Genomic DNA, 6,834 nt, shown 5'->3' on the forward strand with positions numbered 1-6,834 from the left:
CTTCGATTCCACGGGTCAGTCTGCGTCACGTAAAAGCTGCGCCACGGTTTTGGTCCGGCGTCCTCCGGCGTCATACCCTACCGGGCGCGTTTCAGAAACATTTCAGAAGCGGAGCGTCTTGCCTGCCGGCTCGCAGTTTTTGTTGATTTGGGCATATTTCCTGGACAGGCTACTTTGTACAGACAAAGTTAATAATAATTGTAATATCCCAGTTATAAACGACATGAATCAAAGATGTGTTGCTGTATTTTAGTGGTAAAAGAATGCATTCATCATCATAATTATTCTATATATATAATTTACACAGTGCCTGTAAACTGAAGGAGAACGCTGGCATTTATCCTCCTACTTGAAAGACTAAGGAGGGATAGGGTCTGATAATTAGTTTATTTTGGGGATGGACCGGATGCTCTGACCGGTCCACTTCCTGCTCGGCGCCTCTGCAACTCCTCGCGTCGAAAAATAGACTTCAATCCTATTTTGAGCGGAGCCCAGCGGCAAGACGCTTCTGGGACGCCTTAACGCGGCGCGTCTGGTGGAATAGCACCCATTGACTAGTGTGGCCGCGATCCTGGCGGACAACGCGGCACGGCCGTAACGTGGCCGGAACGCGACGCAGACGGACCCGGTGGAATCTAGGGGTAACTGTCGGAGAGTTGTTGACAGGAGAGAGAGGCAGGGGAAGGAGTGGAGCAGTGTGTTGTTGTTCTGTAGGTTTTTATAGAACTGCTGATTAGGCATGGGTCAAATCTGGTGTCTCATTTGAATCCAGGTCATTGAATTCTGCATCTAGTCCAGTTAAAATAAACATAAACAAGTCAACGATTGTGTTAATACCTCATCAGACAGTATAGTGATGATTGAAGGGGAGATCTACAATTATGTTTTCCTTCACCAATATTAAGTATTTCAAAATGATCATATTGCTTCCGCTAAAAACAATACGTTTTCTTTTGAAAAAAGCCTTTGATTAAACTTGTTTCTTTTTTTCTTTCTATTACGCCTCTTGTAGCACTTTGGGATTGCTTTTAGCAATGAAAAGTGCTTTCAAATGTATTATTATTATTAAGTCAACCAATCCAAATCGAGTATCCAACAAACCCGTGCAATAATTGTCTTTAATAACTGAAAGAAAACCATACAATGTTTTTATTCAGGTTGAAAACATCCAGCCAGGATATTCCAAAGTGAACTACGTGTTTCTATCTAAGGTCAGTACCAGAAGCTTGGAGATGAATGTTTCATTGTCTTGTTTTGAGACTACACTGAGACTAAACCATGCGTTTCTTTTCTTTGACAGTGCTACAAAGACCTGGGTCAGAGAGAAAAGGCCAGGAAGATGTGTGAAGCTGCGTGTTCCATGAATGCTGTGTCTAAAGAGGTATACACACTTGAATCATGTATAAAGGGTCCAGGGTTGGTTACTTTTTTGAAGTTTGGTCTATTACTGTTTTCTGATTTATTCTATACATTTTATTTATTTTTGTATTCTTTAGAGATACTCCATAGACATACAGTATATCTTCCTACTGTTTATATTTATATAATATTAATTTAAATTCTTTGTTTCATTATATTTGAACTCATGTGCAATGCTTTAACATGCCGCTGTAACAAAACAATTTGGGTGTTGGATCAATTAACTATTTGTAATATAATCTCAGCTTCATCATTATTTTGAAAGTCTATTTATATCCATCTCACAGTCTGCAAGATAAAAAAATGTTTAAGATGTTATTCTTATATTGATCATATTTCTATCCCTCAGGATGAAGATTCCCAGAAGGAGCTGGACTTGCTCGGCCCCGCGCTCGGGATGTGACCACTGTGTGTGTGTGTGTGTGTGTGTGTGTGTGTGTGTGTGTGTGTGTGTGTGTGTGTGTGTGTGTGTGTGTGTGTGTGTGTGTGTGTGTGTGTGTGTGTGTGTGTGTGTGTGTGTGTGTGTGTGTGTGTGTGTGTGTGTGTGTGTGTGTGTGTGTGTGTGTGTGTGTGTGTGTGTGTGTGTGTGTGTGGGAAAGGCCGTCATGTTAATTCACTCTGTGAGTGGAGGGAAATCATCAATGGGAACTGTCCTGTAGAGTTTTAAAACCAAGTCTGTGTACACTTTGTAACGCATTATAATGTACTTATAGTGCGGGGTGATTTGAGTTAAAACCACTCATAAATAATCATTTTGCTTTCAATCATAACACATTATAAAGCATTTTATAATTACTTAATAATATATACTTCATAACTTCAGATCTATTTTTGGTATTTGTTGCAAGTGTATTATATGTCCCATAACTTCAGAAGGTTATTATATATTATAATCACTTTCAAAGTAGTCATTGTTTGCTTTCAGTAAAGAAACATCAATCATTCTATGCAAGGACACAATACTTTAAATTATATTTTACTTGATTAAAACAAACCACTTAGATTAAATTATTATAATACATTCAAACCAAAACACTGATTTTGATAATTTATTGCAACTAAGGGAACTTGCTCTATAATGTGTTATGATTACTGGCCTTATAAATATTTACGAGTGCTTGTAGCGATAATTATTTGGAGATTATTCAGCTTTATAAGTGTTTATAAAGTAATATAGACTTCATAGAAAGTGTTACCAAGATTTTGATTCTAATCTTTTATTATTTTTTAATAGTGGAAAAGGAGGAACTCTCACTTGGTTGTACTAAATCAGTGAGACAAAAGCTTTTCCATAGCTCGGATAATCAAGCCGTGTTTTAAAGTACATTTTAATCATTAGCATTGTATCAGAAATGGGTTTAATCACACGTGTAGTGAAGTCTGTGATTGTGGGTTTATAATTATAAATATATATTCAGTGGATCTGTGTGTAATCAAGCTCAAGGACACTACGTTTCCTTGGCAACAAAGATCTGTTGCTTTTTAGGAAGTGACGAGAGGGACTCGCTGTTCCTTCCTGTTCTGTCTTGTTTTGTTTGTTTGTTGTGTCTCCCACCTCACATTCAAGAGGCAATAACAAAAGCACCTCAGACAATGGCTCACCCAAAGAAAGATGTTGGAATGCTGTGACCCCTGGATGACCCCTGCCCTCTCCCCTCACATTGCACAGTGATTCTATCCAGCAGTCTGCACAGGGTTATGTTCTTTATTTGTTTACTTTGGCATCTGGTCATAGAATACATGTATTATTCAGATACCACCTGATACTCAGCTCTAATAGAGTGGTGCAGAAATGAGTCCCTGTTTTTGGTTAAATGCCTCGGATGAAAGATTTCTGTCCATGTCTAGATCTTCATTTGGTTTGATATGGACCAAAACGTAACTCTGTCTTGGCCCCAGTTGTCCTGCTTAGGATTGATTGTGTTAACTATCTTCTGCCCTAAAAGGAATGAGTCACAAAACCCAGGAATGAGTTAGCATTTCCCCTGTCTCTAATTCAATGGTGTGTGGTTAACACAAGCTGAAAAGATGTTCACGTTTGGTTCTACGACATCAAATATGTCAGTAAATACCCCTCATGTGAATGTCCGAAAGCTTCTGTGTTTCTTCAAAACAGGAGTTGCTAACAAGTGAGAGTACTAAACATCATCACACTGTGATTTGTTTATAGCTGCTAGCATACGGTGATCTAATTACTTCTGAGCCTATCAGAGGACATGATGTGGTGTACATACTGTGAACTGCATTCCAGACGTCATTTGAATGATTTCACACTTGTGATACGTGTGATGCATTTTGATTGAGGTTTACTCTTGAGACTCTAGAATTTAAATGGTGTTACTTGAATTGTGAAAATGACCTAAAATAATTATTTTTGTCCGTCATGTTTTTTTTTCTACCAGCGCTACGAATGTAGGCGATTGATTTTCTTCAAATGCCAAAGCAAGTAGACTTATTGGGAGATATAAACACTACATAGAGATTATACTCCAGTGTCTGAATGATGAATGGTTCTGTTCTCTCTAATTAAATCTGTGCAATCCTGATTCGAGGTGTCAGTTTGTCACTCGTTTGTGTGCTCGTTACTTTTATTGCACATCAGAAACACCCAGTGGCAAACATTTGGAACTTATGACTCAAATGTTTCGTGATTCCTTGGCCGTGAACTGTATTGACCCTAATCCAAAAACGGATTCAACAAGCCGGCTCCTGTATAACTATTAATGATGTGGAGCTCTTCCCTTTCCCCAGACTGTACATTTTGTGCCAGAGCAATTGTGAATCTGTTACTGGATCAGATTTAGGCCACCTGTCTGGTCATGTTTAAGCCTTTCTCCCTCCATGGTCCAACCACTCTTAACAGCACAGGTGTTTTGTTTATACAGTCATCAAATATTTTATAAGCCTACTATTGCACTTAACTTAAAAGCCTCCATTGGAACAGCTCCAGAATTAATTTACAACTTTTTTCCCCCTTAAACACGAAAGGACACTTTGGATGTTTTATATGTTTTCACAGGCATACAGCATGAGTCTGAGATTACATCTAATCTTGTTGTCTGCCGTCCTAAACGACAGGACCCAATGTTGCATACGAATTCAGAAGCTGTGGTTTATACATTTTCTTTTCTCGAGGTCCAATCCGCAAGTTCATCATCTACACTTTTCCTGGACCTTTCCTGAATTACTTTTCCAGTTCCTTGTACGGTGGCCGACAGATGCAAACGCGCTACAACGACCTTAAACATTTCCATTTGGAGAAACTCGCTTCAGAAAGGATGCAAACATAAAAACACAAATGTGCCAATGCAAATGAAGAAACATCTTCACCAACTTGACAAAACATGCGCAGGGTTAACTCAAAGAGCTGCATAAACAAAACGCTGCAAATAAAATAAAATAAAAGAGAATTTGGTGGATTCCCCCCTTCGGACAATGTTCAGCAAAGCCCCAGATGTTCCTGTGCTGTGAGGTTCTCCATGTTAGGTATGGTAGGTTCTACACCCCCTGATCTGCGGTTAAGATCTCGGTAGCAGCCATTTCAAATTGCATATATTAATCAATGTTTACGATCTGAAATCCTGTTGTGAGAGGTGGAACCCGAGGACTGTCCACACGAGAATAACCAAACTTAAATTCATCATTAGTGATGTCTCCCGATTTTCAACATCTGTTAAGAATTGTTTTTGTGTGTGGGCCAGTGTTAAGTGAATTTGAAAGTCAACCAAGTTAAACTAAGCTAAATGTGTCCAGCCTTTATGATAAGCTATGCTAAACGTTTGCTGATTGCAGCGTTATTACATTAGGGGGGTATCACTCCTCTAGCTTTCCAACAGCAATTCCACCACAAAAAGAATGCACTGAATCAAATCAGCACAAACTAATTGCTGCCGTGAACCGTGAGCCTTTTTGGCAACAGTGGAGGACAATCTCAGATCCTTTATTTAAAGTACTAATACTCTCAAAATACTCTGCTTGAAGTAAAAGTATGCAGGTATAATCATAAAAATGGTTCCTGTGAGTGTTAGACTACAATATGTAACTAGAGAATGCAATTCCTGAAGAAATTGCTAGTGGGAATGCTTTATGCTGAAAATCTGATGCTAAACTGCTATGTTGAAATGTAATGTGTAAGAAAAAAAGTGAATAATTTAGATTGAAATGATACATGAACACTGGGGGCTTGAATGTGTGATGATAGAAGAAAATAAAGTGAAAAGGCTTGGAAAAGCAGCAGAATATTTGAACCGCAAACTTCTGAACTAACTTCATGGCGAATGATCTGTCGCCATGGCAACGGAATTTGATGACACCCCATAATACGCTTAGATGCGTTGATGGCTGCATTGTTACCAATCCTTTGAAGTTTTGGGCCGTTTGGAGCATTTGAACTGAAGTTGTAAGAAAACCGTGTTTCATGGCGGGCATTGTGTTGCCATGGCAACGGCAATTGAAGAAATCTTAAAACTGTCCCGTAGATGTCTTCACGGCTGGACTGTTAGCACACTTGTGAAGTTTGAGCATTTTTTTAACATTTGCATAGGAGTTATAGCGACATCATGTTTTATGGCGAGGGATGCGTTTCCATGGAAATGGCATATGGTGAGATCTCAGATTTGGCGTAGAGCTGTTGAGGCATGGACCGGTGATATACAAATGAAGATTGGGGGATGATTGGACCGTGTCCATTGGACTTATAGCGAAATCATGTTTTATGGCGAGGGATGCGTTTCCATGGAAACGGCATATGGTGAGATCTCAGATTTGGCCTAGAGCTGTTGAGGCATGGACCGGTGATATACAAGTGAAGATTGGGGGACGATTGGACTGTGTCGATGGGACTTACAGCCACATCATGTTTCATGGCGAGTGGTCCGTCGCCATGGCAACGGCATTTGATGACACCCCATACTACGCTTAGATGCGTTGATGGCTGCATCGTTACCAAACCTGTGAAGTTCTTGGCTGCTTGGAGTATTTTCACTGAAGTTATGAGAAAACCGTGTTTCAAGGCGAGCATTGTGTTGCCATGGCAACGGCATTTGAAGAAATCTCAAAACTGTCCCGTAGATGTCTTCACGGCTGGACTGTTTGCACACTGCTATCTGAAGTCTGCTGCTCTGAGCATGTCAGTTGGAGTGATGACATCATCGTGTTCCATTACACAGGTGTTTATAGTTGAGCTAACGAGCTCTGTATAGATCAAAGGCTTCATTGTTCTGAATGAGAGATAAACCTCTTACATGTGAACGTTTTGTGGAAGAACCGTAACAGATATCTGTGAAATTTCAATACGTGAAGCATGTCAAGGAAGATGACTATCTGAAGTGTAATTTGTGTGTAGTTTCGGGTTAATAATGTGGCCTTTTTGGCAGTTTAACTAAAGGTGTGCGGCTGCTACCGTGAGGAAATATC

General features: G+C 39.7%; 1 long non-coding RNA gene across 1 annotated transcript; it reads left to right on the plus strand.

Moving 5' to 3' along the window:
- Window positions 1–1,123: 1,123 nt before the first annotated feature.
- Window positions 1,124–3,965, plus strand: LOC307045384. Its single transcript, XR_013809900.1, has 3 exons — window positions 1,124–1,211; window positions 1,301–1,381; window positions 1,769–3,965. It is a non-coding gene; the product is annotated as an uncharacterized lncRNA (long non-coding RNA).
- The last annotated feature ends 2,869 nt before the right edge of the window (window positions 3,966–6,834 follow it).

This window comes from Notothenia rossii, assembly GCF_949606895.1.
Source record: "Notothenia rossii genome assembly, chromosome: 6".
In the NCBI taxonomy this organism is placed as follows: domain Eukaryota; kingdom Metazoa; phylum Chordata; class Actinopteri; order Perciformes; family Nototheniidae; genus Notothenia; species Notothenia rossii.